Below are 17,283 nucleotides of genomic sequence, written 5' to 3' on the forward strand. Positions count from 1 at the left end.
TAAAAGAAGCGTGGTTAAAATGCTCCCACGACTCTTGAAAAATTTGAAAACAAGCAAAAATAGCATAATATTCAAAGAATGAAAGATCTGCATTCGACTAGAAATACGGTGAAAGATAGAATCTATCATTGTAATATTTAAACTTTTTTTAATAGATTTCTTAAAAACTACCTTTTCATTTTTTCCGTAGAGAAAGAAACTGCTCGGCACGTCAGACAGTCGAAAGATTATATTTGGAAAATTTTGGCACGCGTGCCTACGTAAAAAGGTTCGCTAACACCGTGTCTAGGTATAATATTTTTACCTCGATCTCATACTTATAATAATGAACTATTATTTAAAAATCTCATAATTTCTTAATACTTTTAAATGTATTTTTTAGATTATCGCTAGAAGCACTGTTCCGGCCAATGTTGCGAGCCTCATGTCGTCCTGGGACGTGACTGAAGCACAAGCGTCTAGCGAAGACCTACACATTGAGGAACAAGATATTAAGCAAGAACTCAAGGAATATATAGAAAGGTTCAAAGATGTCGCCTGCCGCAATAGTAAACGTGATATTTGTCAATCGAATATGGTAAACACAGAATTATTAGTGGCTGTTATACAACTGGAAAAAAAAACGTTTCACAAAGAAAATTTTGTATGCAGTAACTGTTTTGATTTTTTTTCATCGTTCGACCTAATGTTGCTTCACAAAACGATACACAAAACCACAATTGCGAAAACGACCGATTCTGTTGCAAGACTGGTTAAATGTGACGATAGTCATTTTTCAAGATTTCGTCCTGGTCACGTCATGAAGCCACTCGAAATGACTCATTCTGGTGAAAAGCCATTTAAGTGTGATAAATGCAATTACTCATGCACGACGTCTGGTGGCATGAAAACACACAAAATGACCCATTCTGGTGAAAAACCATTTAAATGTGTCAAGTGCAAGTACTCGTGCAGACAGTCAGGTGTCATGAAAACACATAAAATGACTCATTCTGGTGAAAAGCCACTTAACTGTGATAAATGTAATTACTCTTGCAGACAGTCAGGTAACATGAATAGACATAGAATGACTCATTCTGGCGAAAAGCCATTTAAATGTGATATATGTAATTACTTATGTAAACAATCTGGTCATTTGAAAACACACAAAATGACTCATTCTGGTGAAAAGCCATTTAAATGTGATATATGTAATTACTCATGCATACGTTCAGTTAACCTGAAAAGACACAAAATGACTCATTCTGGTGAAAATCCATTTAACTGTGATATATGTAATTACTCATGTAAACAATCTGGTCAGTTGAAAACACACAAAATGACTCATTCTAGTGAAAAACCATTTAAATGTGACATATGCAATTACTCATGCAGACAGTCAGGTGACATGAAAAAGCACAAAATGACCCATTCTGGTGAAAAGCCATTTAAATGTGATAAGTGCAATTATTCATGCACGACGTCTGGTGGCATTAAAAATCATAAAATAACTTATTCTGGTGAAAAGCCATTTATCTGTGATATATGTAATTACTCATGCATACGTTCAGTTGACCTGAAAAGACACAAAATCACTCATTCTGGTAAAAAGCCATTTAACTGTGATATATGTAATTACTCATGTAAACAATCTGGTCAGTTGAAAACACACAAAATGACTCATTCTAGTGAAAAACCATTTAAATGTGACATATGCAATTACTCATGCAGACAGTCAGGTGACATGAAAAAGCACAAAATGACTCATTCTGGTGAAAAGCCACTTAAATGTGATAAATGCAATTATTCATGCAAACAAGCAGGTAACATGAAAACACACAAGATGACTCATTCTAGTGAATATCCATTTAACTGTGTGTAAAATGCAAATACATGTATATCATGCAGACAGTCCGGAAAAATGAATATACAAAAATGACTCATTCTGTTAAAAAGCCATAATGTTTTAAGTGTAATAACTCGTGCATAACGTCTAGTTGCCTTAAATTGCACAAAAAGACGCAATCTGGGGAAAAGCCTTTTGAATGTGATATTTGTAATTACTCATGCATAAAATTTGGTAGCATGGCACTGGCTGTGCTTTTTAGTGAACTGTGAAGGAATGATTCGAATGCTGGGGGGAAGGGGAGGGTATGTTTAGGATGCCAGTTACTGACCTTTTATGCTATTGAGGTTGGCTCCATGGCCTGTTTGTCAATCCTGGTCGTATTATCAGTCTCGTTGGGTATTGTTCATTGGGTCATGCGGTGCGTGCACTTGACGGCTGAGCTTAGGTAAGTGTTAATGTGCGCACGGTTGATGAACGACTGACCGTTATTTGTCGCGCCAGGCAAGGGTCAAATTGTCAGGTGGGTAGGAATGTATCTATTGTATTAGGGCCACCCTAATTGGCGTATTCAGACAAGGCCATTTGAATGTGATATAATTACTCATGCATAACTTCTGGTAGCATATTTCAAAAGGACGTATTTATTTATAAAAAATCCCGCTTTTTGGGACATAATTTCAATATAAAATAATATTATACCATTAAAGGTATTGGCTACCCGTTCACTATTTAGCTATGATAAAGTGTCTGTAGTTAAGACTTTGAAATAATGGTCAGTCGAGAAGGGACCGAACGTGCGTACGTCATTTTTATTATCAACCGATAACGTTAACAATTAATATTTTTGTAGCCCATTCTATAGCGACATAATATTATTATGTAACCGTATGTAATATTATTTTAAACCATACAATAATAATTATTATTGTCTCTATGCTAAATACAGTTTTTGAATACTTCAAACCCACTTGCTCTGGGAAATCTCGTTTGTTGTTTGGTGTATTTTAAATTTGTGTAAGTGGACGTTAGGTCTTAGTGACATAAACTGAAGTTTATCGAGCTCCACTACCTTAAGCTAGTGGTTTTTTTTTTAACCATATCCGATCCTAATAGGAACACATGGGCCTCCAACAGATTTTGTTTTTACGATAAATAGATGTCAGCCACTTTCTCATCGTATTAAATCCATACTCTGACCCTACACAAATTGAAAAACAATATGTGAACATGGCAGACCCAGGATTTGAACCTGGACCCACGACGCTATAAGCCGACGCTTAAACCGCGCGGCCATCGTGGGACTGTTAGCTAGTTCATATTATTAATTATATAAAATAAAAATATTATTCTATCTATAAAATATCTTATTTTATATATGTTTAAAAGGCATAATTTCAGATATTTTATAGATAGATGAGTATTTTTTGTCAAAGTATATTCTGTTATGGTTTGGTTTCGCATAGTTTAAGGCGATAGATATTTTTTTAATTCGCAATTTCAACTTGATCAATTAATAAATATTTAGGTATCTGAAAACATTGAAAAGAAAAATATTTTTTATTTTAAGTCAAAAGTTAACTTACAATTGTAAAAAAATGTTAAAAAATGTAAAATTTGTCAAAGGACCCCATCTTATTATTAAGTAGGTAATAATAGTTATGTTCAAAGAGATTGGAATTGGTTCTGTCTAAATAAAATGTCAGCCGACGGAAGTTTTTGTTTTGAATGAATGAACCCAACATTGTTAGCCGTTGACAATTGGAAGGTACCAACCTGCTGAGTATGACGATAGCTTGGTTAATAACTGTATTTAGTGACAGTATTTATTATATTTTGTATATAAATTAAGAAAATCGGAAAGTTATTTGGTTTTAATCGTTTTTATTCACACTATCCCATTCATTTTCAATTTCAATTTCAATTTATTTATTTTTACATATTGTGGACATTACAAATTATAAGTTTAAGACGTTCACAATATGACATAAAAAAGAGATAGATAATATGTTATTAAACAAATATGTACATACAAAAATATTAATTATATAGGTACATGGAAATACACCGGATGAGTTAAGCAGACCCTATTTTAAAAATTTATACAATAACGTCCACCTATACTCATCCTCACGTAGGTGGAGTATATCAACACCCGAAGCAATTTCGTTGAACATAGTTATCGCCCTCCCAATTGGCATTACCAGTGGCAGGTTGGTTCTGCACCTTGGGAGAATAAACAACTGATGTTCTCTATTTCTAAGATAGTTATCAGGGACACACAGGTCAACACTGCCCAGAATGGCAGAGTTCTCATTTATACCTCGTATAAGTCGAATAAAATACATAGCTAAATAAAGGTTTCTTCTAAATTGCAAACTGCAGTATGTAAGCATGCCTAAGAGAAAGTCAGTTGGATAAAGCCACAGATAGTATCCGTACAACCTCAAATAAAGGAGTGTCAAGAATTTCTTCTGAACCCTCTCCACGATAAGGCCATACTTCAACGGATGCGGTGCCCAAACAATAGACCCACTCTCAAGTCTGCTTCGAACTAAAGAATTAAATAAAAGTTTTAATACCGTAACATCCGAAAAGACCCGGGAAGTACGCATGACGAAGCCCAACATTTTAAGCGCCTTGTTACAAATGGTAACTGTATGGCTAATAAACGTCAGTTTACTCTCAAACGTAATGCCAAGATCCCTTACAGATAATATTCGTGACAGAACTCTGCCATGCATCGAGTATTGGAAAAACAACACTTTTGAGGCTCTGGTAAACGACAAAAGATTGCATTTATCAATATTGAATTCTAGTTTGTTACGCCTGCCCCAATCTAATATATTATCTATATCAAGTTGGAGCTGACGACAATCGTCCAAGGTGACAACTTCCAAAAAGAGTTTCAAGTCATCAGCGAACAACAAATACATAGCATTTTTTATTACCAATGCTATGTCATTTATAAAAATCGTGAACAGCAACGGCCCTTAGTTTGAGCCCTGAGGGACACCAGAAAATTTGTTAAAGGTCTGTGACTGAAAAAGGCCGTACGATACGTATTGTTGACGGTTCCTAAAATAACTCCCGAATAGTTTCAAAAATCGATCAGACAATCCAATAAGTTGGAGTTTTTCCATCAGGACATCATGATCGACTTTGTCAAATGCTTTCGAGAAGTCATTGTAAGAACAGTCAACCTGGTGACCTCTATCCAGGGCCGATGACACATAATTGGTAAATACCATCAGGTTAGTTTCCGTTGATTGGCCTGCTCTAAATCCATGCTGTTCATTTATTATAAATGACTCAATTTTTGGAGAAATCATGTTGTGCATGATCATCTCAAGAACATTTGCTGGTGCAGAGAGAACAGCTACCGGCCTGTAATTTTCCACTGATGACTCTGTACCACTCTTATGGATTGGAGTAACCTTCGACATCTTCCAGGTTTCCGGAAAGATACCTGTCTCCATTGTAAGATTATAAATATATGCAAGAGGGCCTTTGACAAAATCAACACACCCCTTTAAAAAAAATGAAGGGACGTTATCAGGTCCCAAAGAGTGAGTATTTTTTAGTTTTTTAATAAATTTTAACACATCACTCTCATCAACTGGAAAAATATCAATGGACTGGGCACCGCATGATGGCTGTCTTGACGCAGAGGCAACATCCAAATAAGGAATACTACTTGCGTAGACAGACCTGAAGTGACCAGCAAATGCTTCTGCCACTTCATGTCCGGTCACCTTTTCGCCTTTCCAACTCATCGAATCGGCATACCCGCCATCCCTTCTTAAAGGCTAAACATTTCATAGTCGCGTTGACCATGCTCAGCCTTCCAAGCTTTGTGATAGCAATGCTTGATCTGAATGTCCCCAATAATCTCTCGAGAAAACCACCTCGGGTATCGCCTTCCACCACGACATGGCGACTTCCTTGAAAAACATTCATCAAACACATTATATACAGTATTATAAAAGAATTGTACCGCCTCATTTACATCACAAATCCCGAGCAACTCACTCCAATCTACTTCACTCATTAATGAGTAAAGTAGCTCGAAGTTTCCACCTTCAAACTTCCATCCCCTGCACCGATCGGTTTCATGTGAGGGTATGTCAGTTCGCAGCGGGCGAATCGACCGAAACCTGAGCACAAAAACCAAAGTAGGATGATAGTCATCCTCCCGTACAAGAGGGGACATGCATCGGGAAACTGACAAATTGATGTTGCTGAATACCCTATCCAGAAGCCCATTACTAGAGTTAGAAATATCATTGTACTGAGAAAATCCAAAAACAGCGCACATAAATTCCAGGTCACTATTGACCCTTTCACCGTTGCGCGCTGAAGTTAAATTAAAGTCTCCCAACACAATAATACTTCTGTCTCCAATCAAGTTGACACTAGATAGCATATTCTCAACAAAACATTTATACACCTCCACGTCACTGGCTGGAGGAAAATATACAACACAAACGTAAATAGTGACTCCATCACAGGCTAGTTTCACCCAAAGGTCCTCATTTGGAGTCTCAAAAGCATGGACACGTTCGGCCTTCAACCCCTCCATGCTTCTAACCCCCAAAAGACAGCCTCCACCCTGCCTGTGGCCTGCGCCGGAATCTCGATCCCTCCTAAAGACTAAATACTCACTTCCAAAATATTCGCGATTAAAAACACTGTCATTAAGCCATGTTTCAGTTAACCCTATAATTAGTAGTACCTGTTCGCACAAGGAAACTCATCATTGTAAACCATATAGTTATTGCCATATCCCGTCAGAGCAAAGAAGATGCATTCTCTTTCTTCGCTCAGTATGCTGGTTGCTGGTCATCGTCTGTTATTTGGACTTGGGAGTGAACAAATAAATAAATACCACGGAATGGTCTAAAACGGCGATTTTTATTTGACTTTTAATTTTACTATTTATTACATTTTTATCTTCATTGTTTATAATAATCTATTAAAATATTCTTTCGACTTCAACTACTCGTATTTTTTTTGTAATATTCTTTTATTGTGACCCTTGACCTGATAGGTAGTGACACCTACCTGATATCACCAGGCTTTTCTTGGTGTTTATAAATATTAAATAAAAGCGGGCCGAACCGATACCCTGATGTCTATAAACGATTAAATAAAACACCTGATCTGATTCCCTGTTCAACTACGTAACTAATTGTGTAATCCTTGGGTAAAGTCCATCGCCCGGTGTGTAAACGTAAAGATGAACAAAGATCCAGAAAAAAGTTAGGTAACAATAAAGTACACGAGATGACGAATGCAAATAAATAATCGAAAAACGTAGCGGATTTGTTTTATAAAAATATAAAATAGGCGCTAGTAATAAAATATAAAATATTTAGTCATTAGTTTTATAAAGGAATTGATAACTTAATATGTACGTAGTAATTAATAAATTATGTAAGGGATGGACGATCGTGCTGCGTGGTTGAGATGACGTATGCCTTGAGGAAATTAGCATTAAAAAAATACTGTAATTAAAAATATAATACGCCATGTATAGCATAATTACCGAAGAAAGTAATTATATTAAATAATATCTTCATTTTATAAATTCAGTTTTCAGATGGCAAAACCTGATATGTGCACTTTTGTTAATTGTGCAGGAGAGCTGTTTTAAATTTGGTGATTGTTTGAAACTTTCTGGTGAATATGTCTTTTGTAAATAATATAATGAAACGATGTATTCGAAATGAGTTTTAGATATAGAATAAGTATTTCAAAGTTTTGTTTCTTTAGGTTTGGTAGAAAAAAAGATTTTCCAGATTTTCCATTTTATAATTTTTTGCCATCTTATGTTCCAATATATTGTAATTATATGGTAAGATAAACTAACATGATTTGTGAGGTAATTGGATAATAAAACTTCAAAAAATGGCTTAACATAATATATTTTTTTAATGCTTGACACTTACTGATTAAAAATGTTACATAGGTTCATATTGATACAGACATTGGCATCAAATATTTTCAGAGGGTTGCAAAAATAATTCCTAATGAGAATTTTCCGTTCCATGAAATAATATGAATTCCATATTAGGTATGCTCTTACAGGTAGATATACTAATATAAAGAAACGATTAAATCATAATATATATTTTTAAAATTTTAACCCTTAACAATATCTTCTACGTCTACATTGCCCTCAGGTTCATTGCCATCAAAGCCATCTAATTTTTAACAATTTTAACTTATTACCTACCTTCTTTATCTTATTTGCGATGAATTTGTGATTTTGTAAGTAGTTTGAAAAAGCAAAAAAAGTAATTTGGGACGTATGTATCACTTCACTTCAATATTTTTTAAGTTCTTGTCGTCAACCTTTTTTTTGCTGTCTCTATTCTTGAATGGTCACTATCACATTCGAGTCTAGTATGAGAGGATAGAAGAAATTTTTGGTCAATCAGCTTCTTCACCGAGGTATTTTTATAATGCATAAGTAAACATACATGTCACACTAATATTTATGTTCTGTCCATCTGCAGCTTTTGAGTATGTGACAACGAGTTTGATTCCAGGTGAAAGAATCATGATTTTCTTAAATACACATGATGCGATGTCTTTAGAACCTCTCCACCGTTTGACTCGTGCCACATTATAACCTTCAGAGAATTCTTGAGAAGCGCATTCTCTAATAGTTAAATAATTGTACTCAAACAATAATCTTTTATAGTAGGTACACAATAATTGTGGATACTAGCAGACATGGTAGAACTTGTTATAAACAACTATTACTAGTTGGTTTGATCTTTCCTTAGCTGTAGTTTTATCTCCTGGTTCACTGTAATAACATTTTTGTGCATTAATGAAATGTGCATTGTGTTGTTTGGAGATTTCATTCATTGCCTCTTTGATAGACATAAATATAACGTTTACATGTAATATATTCATCGTCTTATGTACCTATCTAATAAGGTTTATTGAATTTAAAACCCGTTTTGTTAAATACCTACATCATAATATCGTCTCTGTTATGGCAGAACACACTAACTGAACAATACTAGTTTTGAGTACCTTATTTGACTTTGAAGTTTTTAAAATGTTTGAAATGGTCTATCATGTGATTTTATTATGTAATCGTAAAAGGATGACTTTAAAATAAAGACGGTTTATTTATTAAGAACGTTTCTAGACGGTAAAGTTTGAAATAAGAAACATTTTGGTATAACTAACTTAATACGTATGTCATTTTTTCGAATTAGTGTCTTCTGCCAGAACAGTGACGATATGCAGTTCTCCCACTTCCATTTTCAAACTTCATTGTTTTATATTCACCATTACATAATTTTTATATTTAAATGACTTGGTAAGCATATTTAAATAGGAACATCTTCACAGGAGTAATGGCTCTCGTGTTTTGGAGGCTTTATAATAAATGCCTCGATCTGGACTCGTTCATCAACCAATTTTTTTTTTGTGGATGTCTTCCTCTTGTAAAATTATCTCTCCGTCTCGTGGAAAAAATATGTTGACCGTCTGAGCTAGATAGGCCATAGAATAGAAAATCTGCACACTGATTTTCATAAAATACACATACGATTTGATGACTATGTAAATATCTTCAGAAAATTTGTCGAGCGCTCCGGTTCGTAAACTTTTCCATTTCGAGCGCTGGTTAGCAAACAAAATATCGGATGGCAAAATCACAGTATTGGCAGATATTATGTTTTGTCATATTATACATTTCACTCAAACCTTGGAAACGCAAGATGGCAGAATGAGATATTTTGCTGTATATGCTTCTCTCAACTTTCAACATTCAACATTTTGGGGATATAACAAAATGCCAACGCTCATAACTCCAATACTAGCGGGTCTACGAAATATTGGGTTTTGCCATCTTATAGATCTCAACGAGAGGAGTCTGAATATAGTGATACCTAACTCAATTTCGTCAAAAAGTCGAGTTATTAGGTTTTGTCATCTGAAAACTGACATAATAATTTATGTAGTAGGTACCTATGGATATTATCCCCTAGTATTCCAAAAAAAACAGTTATTGCAAATTACATTAATGTACTTACCTCCAATAATAGACTGAGCTAGCCCTACTTATAGCTAATTGGGGGGGGTGTTAATCCTTGTTTTGGATGACAGTAAGTTAGGTATAAGGCAAAAATAAGTAATATTAAATGGAAACCAAACCAAACCTAACCTAACCTAACAAATAATGCAGTATAATCGGCTATTTTCAAAATGTCATTGCTTTGGCTTCCTGTAAACCGACAAGAACCAACTAATGTTTTAGAATAATATGCATGTAACAGTGAAAGAATATTGTATTTTCCCCATAACGATACCGTCAAATCTCTTTTTATTTTCCCCAGAGAGCATAGACAATTATTTTTTTTAATTGAAGTCCTGATGTCTATGCTCGAAACCATAGCGTATTTGCCAGTGTAAAACGTTAGCCTGAGGTCGTGAAGCTATTGACAGATTTTAATATCAAATACCGCATAAAATGGAAGAAGAAACCGGTGAATTGTCACATGAAACGGCGGAGGTAATCAGCGACGGTGCATACCTATCGATTGACGTAAATCACTTCAACAGCAAGGGTCGATTTGACGTGTTAGTCAAACAGGAAAACATCGAGGACGACGATAGTATACATTTAAAAGAGGTTAGTAGATTTCTAATTTGTTTAGGCGAGGGTATTCAAAATTCTGTTTCAAATGCGCAGTAACTAAGCACGACTAAAGTGAACAACAAATTGAAGACAATATTGTTTTAATATCTAACGGAACAAACACTATGTAATTATACAAAGCTTTTTCATTCGATTTTACGAAATAAGTATTGCAAAAGTAATCACGGTTCTTGTCTGTTTAGTGGAAGCCAACGGCAAACAAATTTAATGCAAACACCTTCTATATTAACTATACTAGATTAAGGTTAGGTTGGGGTGAATGTTTTAGGCTAAGGCCACATAGTCAGGTGCCTTGCTTGCAGGTGGCTACGTGCTTGGTGACATACACTACTACGCGGACGCACACTATTCTATCGCAATGACCACACTGCACGCTTCGCGCCTCGCTATCTGATTATTAGTGACCTCGTGAGTCTCCCGGCGAACAAACGTATTGGTAATTTTCATTGTGTTACCTAACCTAGTGATTTTGCAAGATGGCGGATGTTTCTTTGGTATGACAAACGTCGTGTATTTTTAGGTTATAAATAATAACACGTGTGATGAATTGACATTATGCACCCAACAAGTTATACTTAAATTCACTGTGAATAGTAGCTTTCTGGTTAGTTTTTAGAGTAACATATAGTTGTTGACTTGAGCGCTCCCAAATGTCAAATGAATTTGTACCTAAGCACGTAGCGTGCAATGTGGCAGAGTGTTTTTAGTAGACAAGCATAGCACCTACATATGTGGCCGAAGGCTTAGTAAAATAATCTGCTGTTGGTTAACACAGTGCATCGTATTAACCATCATCAGTTGAGTAGGTAATTAGAATTGATTTAAGAGACGCTTTTAGTTTTTTAGTGTCGTTATCTATGGGCGAATGCATGAGATTTTATCTCCGCTGTGCTCGGCGACGGTCGTTGCGTGTTTGCTGCATACATATTTCAATATGCGACTATTTTCCTAACGCGGCAAGGTTGAATTGCTTAAGCTTAGACTAAGGCCATTCTTCTCGCAGAAACTAAAATCCGACAAACTGGTTGCTAATGGAATTTATAAACTAGCCAGTTAAATACTTAGCACACCGGGCTACTGAAACCCAATAATCTCATAACCTCAAACTGTCAAACCCATTGTCTTTCCTACTTCATCCTAAGCTTTTTCCGTAATATCTTTACGGGAATATTTTGGCAGCCTGTAATTATACAGGCAAGAGTATTTCTCAACATCTGCCACATATTTAAAATAAAAAATCAGTTCTCCCATCTCTAAATTTTGACGTCTTGACTTGTTATTGCTTGTGTATTTCAGTTCAGTGGTACCAATGTTGTTAAGAATATATGATTTTTCATCAAATTTACAGATATTAGTACCACTGTTTAATGGGTGACTGGGAAACTAGCATGTCGCGTCTCCTCGGTTTCAGTTGCGGGGATTTTTAAACTGAGAGATTCCAGTCTTGCCGTTAGCGAGCCTCCATTGAAATACATTAGCTGGATACTGGTGTTTCAGTCACGTCTTTTTTGAGTATCCACGTGAGAGGATTGCCTTACTCTGTTGCTCTACAATCTCCCGAATAAACACGAAGAGGACCGAGCGAGAGAGTGTAGTAGATCAGCTCAGTTTTCTTCTTCTAGCAGGAGCGCAGTCCTGTGGCAGTTCTTTGTGCACAGAAGGATAGGGCAGATAAACCCGTAATGGCGTATACTATTTGACAGAGATATAAATTTCACCCTTATTACAATGCCAATAGAGTTCACGTTGATATGTATTGTGTAGGTACTGTTACAGAACGTCGGGATCAACTTTATATAAACACATTTTATATTTAAACTGGCTTTATTACAATGTACTATCTATATATCTAATATATAAAAATCAATATTTGTTTGTTTGTTTGTTTGTTCGTATTTTATGCGCTGCAATACCGTTCATCCGATTGCAATAAAACTTTGTCAACTTATAGCTTGCACTTGCGCGAAGAGTATAGGCTGTCTGTCTGTCTGTCTGTCTGTATGTCTGTATGTCTGTATGTCTGTATGTCTGTCTGTCTGTCTGTCTGTCTGTCTGTCCCGTATGCGATCCTATACCAGTCATCCGATTGCGATGAAAGTTTGGTAAGTGGTTGTATGCACACCCGTGAAGGTTTTTGAATTAGAAAAATCATCATCTTCTTCTTCTTCTTCTTCATTCTATTTTATTTTATTCGAATGGTTCCTATACCATTCATCCGATTTTGATGAAACTTTTGTCAGTTGTTGTACGCACACCTGCGAAGGTTTCTAAATTAGTATTATATAAAATACAAAGTTTGTTTGAATGTTCCATCCAATTTTGGTTTTTTACTGCATATTAATAACATTAATAACGTTTGCATATATTTGTGTTCTTTTGTTTGACCTTTACTCCTATTAGAATTATTTTCATATTGCCATACTATTGTATTACACAGATATTTTAATATTAAAAAAATAATCACCTATTATTTTTTAAATATCTAAGATAAACATAACCACGAAGCGACCCTGTTCGAAGCCGGGTACTGAAGCTAGTAAAATATAAAAATGAATGTTTTTTTGTCTGTCTGTCCCGTATTCGTTCCTATTCCCTTCATCCGATTGCGATGAAACCACTGTCAGTTGTTGTGCGCACACCCGTGAAAGTTTCTGAATAAGTACAACCATCTTCTTCTTCTATTCTAATTTCTTCTATTCGTGTGCGTTCCTATACCTAATTCGGAAAATCCATGCTTCTCACATGGACAGCAGTATGTCGCCTGCTCGTCGGCAAAGGAATGTACAATTCGTTGGTGTTGGTATGATTCGCAGCCCAAGCATGCAACTTGTCAAAGGCGTATCTCCGTATTAAGAGTAAGGACATATTCTAAAACGTATCTCAACAAACATATCAGCTGATACATTTTTGTGTTTATTGATTTTTTCAGTTTGGAGAGCGCTTATGAACAGGTATTAAAAAGGGCAATAGTTAAAATTTGTCGTATTTAAGCATGGCAGTCGTAGGATAGTGGTAATGCACAGTGCGCGATACCCAAGACACGCAAGTTCGATTCTTACTTTTTTTCGAAAAAGATTTTTTCTATTGGCTATATTTTTTCATGAGTGTTTCCAAAATGATGTGGTTTTAACATGGTAAGGTAAATACATATCGCACCCTGATATCTATAAGGTCGTAACTGCAAAATAATCCAAAAATTACTTATGAATGCAGTTCGATAGAAAAACAAAATATTTTTTATTGCTATAAATGGAATTTACTGTTACTTGGAAGCAGTGGCCTCCTACACCATTGTGTCCATATGGTTATTTATATTTAAAAAAATATATATTCTTAGCTATATGGCATTATCTTACATGAGGCCCTTTTGCCTAAAAAATATTTAATCTTTGGTAGAATATTTATTGTGCTAGACCGCCGTATTTGCAGATGATTTGCATTCTCATCGAGTAAGTACATACGCACATATATTTTTGAAGTTATATTTCTTTTGGCGCGTTTGGGAAATCAGATCAGAGTGTATTTTTGGCGTGTGACATGTACCACATAATTTATTTTTTCACACGAAAAATAACGCACTCGATTAGATTCGAACCACCGATTGTTCGGTTATCAGCCGAACGTACTACTTTTACGCCACAGTACGATACTGCAATCGTGATCGATTATACAGTATAATAATATGGTTTAGAATTGTTCCGTTGCCTAGGCAGCGAATCTATTATTGTCGGCCATTTGCAATTCCTTACCTAAACAAACCATTAAACGTCAGAGTGACAGTCGGCGAAACAGCGATTAATAATTATATAATTTAGTAATATAAGTTAAAATGAAATAACACAACGGCGCTTCAATAAGCGGCCCGTTTTCTTACGTCTGTAATTTAACAAGATAATTAAGAACTAGTTGAACAATCTAGGTTATTACAAGTTTTGTTTATCGTGAGACATTGAAATAAATTTTATTTCGAGTCCTACTGATGATTAAGTTATTTTTATTGTTCTCTTTTATTTCTCTAGGTTTTATATATATTTTTTTTTATTTCTATATTAATTTTGTTCTTGTATAAAACACTTATTTTAATAAATTCCAAATTAAAAAGTTGCATTTTGTTTTTTTCTATTTAAACTATGAAGCCGCATCTGAGAGTGTGTTCGTCAATTCTCAAACTATATGGAAGCGACTGCAAAAACCACAATATAATTTAAAAAAATATATATTTATATATATTTTAGAACTACAGTAGGGTATAGTTTACAAAATTATTATAACATGGTTCAATTTTCTACAGTCTACTGCAATTAATTAAATTGTAGTTAATTATTTTACATTCAAACTCAATTTACTCAAGTTACTATTAGCAGTTAAGACCCTATAGATCTCAATGTGCTGTATATTTACAAAAAGGCAGATTGAAGTACGCAATGTGCTGCAGTCACTGGTATGTCTTTCGGTGAGTATACATTCACTTGCCAAATGCAGTCGTACATTGGTGGCCACTGAAAGCAGAGGATACAGCTGTGGCAGGTCTTGTCCAGAAATGGATTGACTGTTACATTATATTATTAATCATGTTGTTATTTTCAGGAGTGTGAAGACAGCCTGATCAATATAAGGTCAGAGAATGATAATGAGGGTGTCATCATCAAACAAGAATTTGTTGACGATGCAATTCGCCAAATCAATATTGAAAATCCTCAACCCGGCTCCTCCGATCGACAATACAGCCCAGTAGACCAGGTACGTTCATTGACAGGTTCACTAATAACACAACTTTTAAACATTTTTGGGCATTAAAATTTATATGGCCACCGCAGTTGTTTGAAGTTGAAATAATCCAGATATATCAAATCGCACCACCTTGGAGGAGGCCAATAATTGTCATGTCCATTTTTCGAAATCAACTAAAGCAATCGTTTATAATCGGTTCCCGAAAGAAAATAAATGAAAATCGTGTCATACTCACCTCAAATCAACTCCACAAAAACTTGGTGGAGCTAGTAGTAGTAATTCTGAATGACAGTGAAAATGGAAAACCGTTCAGTTATGCGAATTCTATAAAAGAAGCGTGGTTAAAATGTTCCCACGACCTTTTTGTAAAACGTGAAAACAAGAAAAATATATATAAAAAAAATAAAAGATATGCCTTCGTCTAGAAACACGATGAAAGATAGAATCTCAATGTTATTTTTTTAACTTTTTATTGTAATACACAAAAACTACTTTTTAATTTTTCTCAATTAAAAACTGCTCGGCACGTCAGACAGTCTAAAGATTATTTTTGTAAAATTTTGGCACTCGTGCCTACGTAAAAAGGTTCACCAACACCGTGTCTAGGTATAATATTTCTACCTCGATCTCTTACTTATAATGAACTGTTATTTAAAAGTCTACTTTTGAATGTATTTTTTAGATTGTCGCTAGAACCACTGTAGCTGCCAATGTTACGAGCCTCATGTCGTCCTGGGACGTGACTGAAGCACAAGCGTCTAGCGAAGACCTACATATTGAGGAACACGACATTAAGAAAGAACTCAAAGAATATATTGAAAGGTACAAAGATGTCGCCTATCGCAATAGTAAACGTGATATTTGTCAATCGAATATGGTAAACACAGAATTATTAGTGGCTGTTATACGACTGGAAAAAAAAACTTTTCATAAAGAAAATTTTTCTTGCAGTATCTGTTTTGATTTTTTTTCATCGTTCGACCTAATGTTGCTTCACAAAGCGATACACAAAACCACAATTGCAAAATCGACCGATTCCGTCGCAAGGCTGGTTAAATGTGACGAGTGCAAATACTCATGCATGACGTCTGGTAGTATGAAAACACACAAAATTACTCATTCTGGTGAAAAGCCATTTAACTGTGATATATGTAATTACTCATGTAAACAATCTGGTCACTTGAAAACACACAAAATGACTGATTCTGGTGAAAAACCATTTAAATGTGACTTGCAATTACTCATGTAGACAGTCAGTTAACATGAAAACACACAAAATGACTCATTCTGGTGAAAAGCCATTTAAATGTGATAAATGCAATTATTCATGCAGACAGCCAAGTCACATAAAAAGACACAAAATGACTCATTCTGGTGAAAAGCCATTTAATTATGATAAATGCAATTACTCATGCACGACGTCAGGTAGCATGAAAACACATAAAATGACTCATTCGGGCGAAACGCCATTTAACTGTGATAAATGCAAATACTCATGCAGACAGTCATGTAACATGAAAACACACAAAATGACCCATTCTGGTGAAAAGCCATTTAAATGTGATATATGTAATTACTCATGCAGACAGTCAGGTTCTATGAAAGCACACAAAATGACCCATTCTGGTGAAAAACCATTGAACTGTGATAAATGCAATTACTCGTGCTCAACATCTGGTAGCATGAAAACACATAAAATGACTCATTCTGGTGAAAAGCCATTTAAATGTGACACATGCAATTACTCATGCACGACGTCTAGTAGCATGAATAGACACAAAATGACTCATTCTGGTGAAAAGCCATTTAACTGTGATAATTGCAATTACTCATGCACGACGTCAGGTAGCATGAAAACACATAAAATGACTCATTCGGGCGAAACGCCATTTAACTGTGATAAATGCAAATACTCATGCAGACAGTCATGTAACATGAAAACACACAAAATGACCCATTCTGGTGAAAAGCCATTTAAATGTGATATATGTAATTACTCATGCAGACAGTCAGGTTCTATGAAAGTACACAAAATGACCCA

The sequence above is a fragment of the Rhyacophila brunnea genome, unplaced genomic scaffold, assembly GCF_057557595.1.
Source record: "Rhyacophila brunnea isolate RB1 unplaced genomic scaffold, BYU_Rbru_1.0 scaffold_13, whole genome shotgun sequence".
Taxonomy (NCBI): Eukaryota; Metazoa; Arthropoda; class Insecta; order Trichoptera; family Rhyacophilidae; genus Rhyacophila; species Rhyacophila brunnea.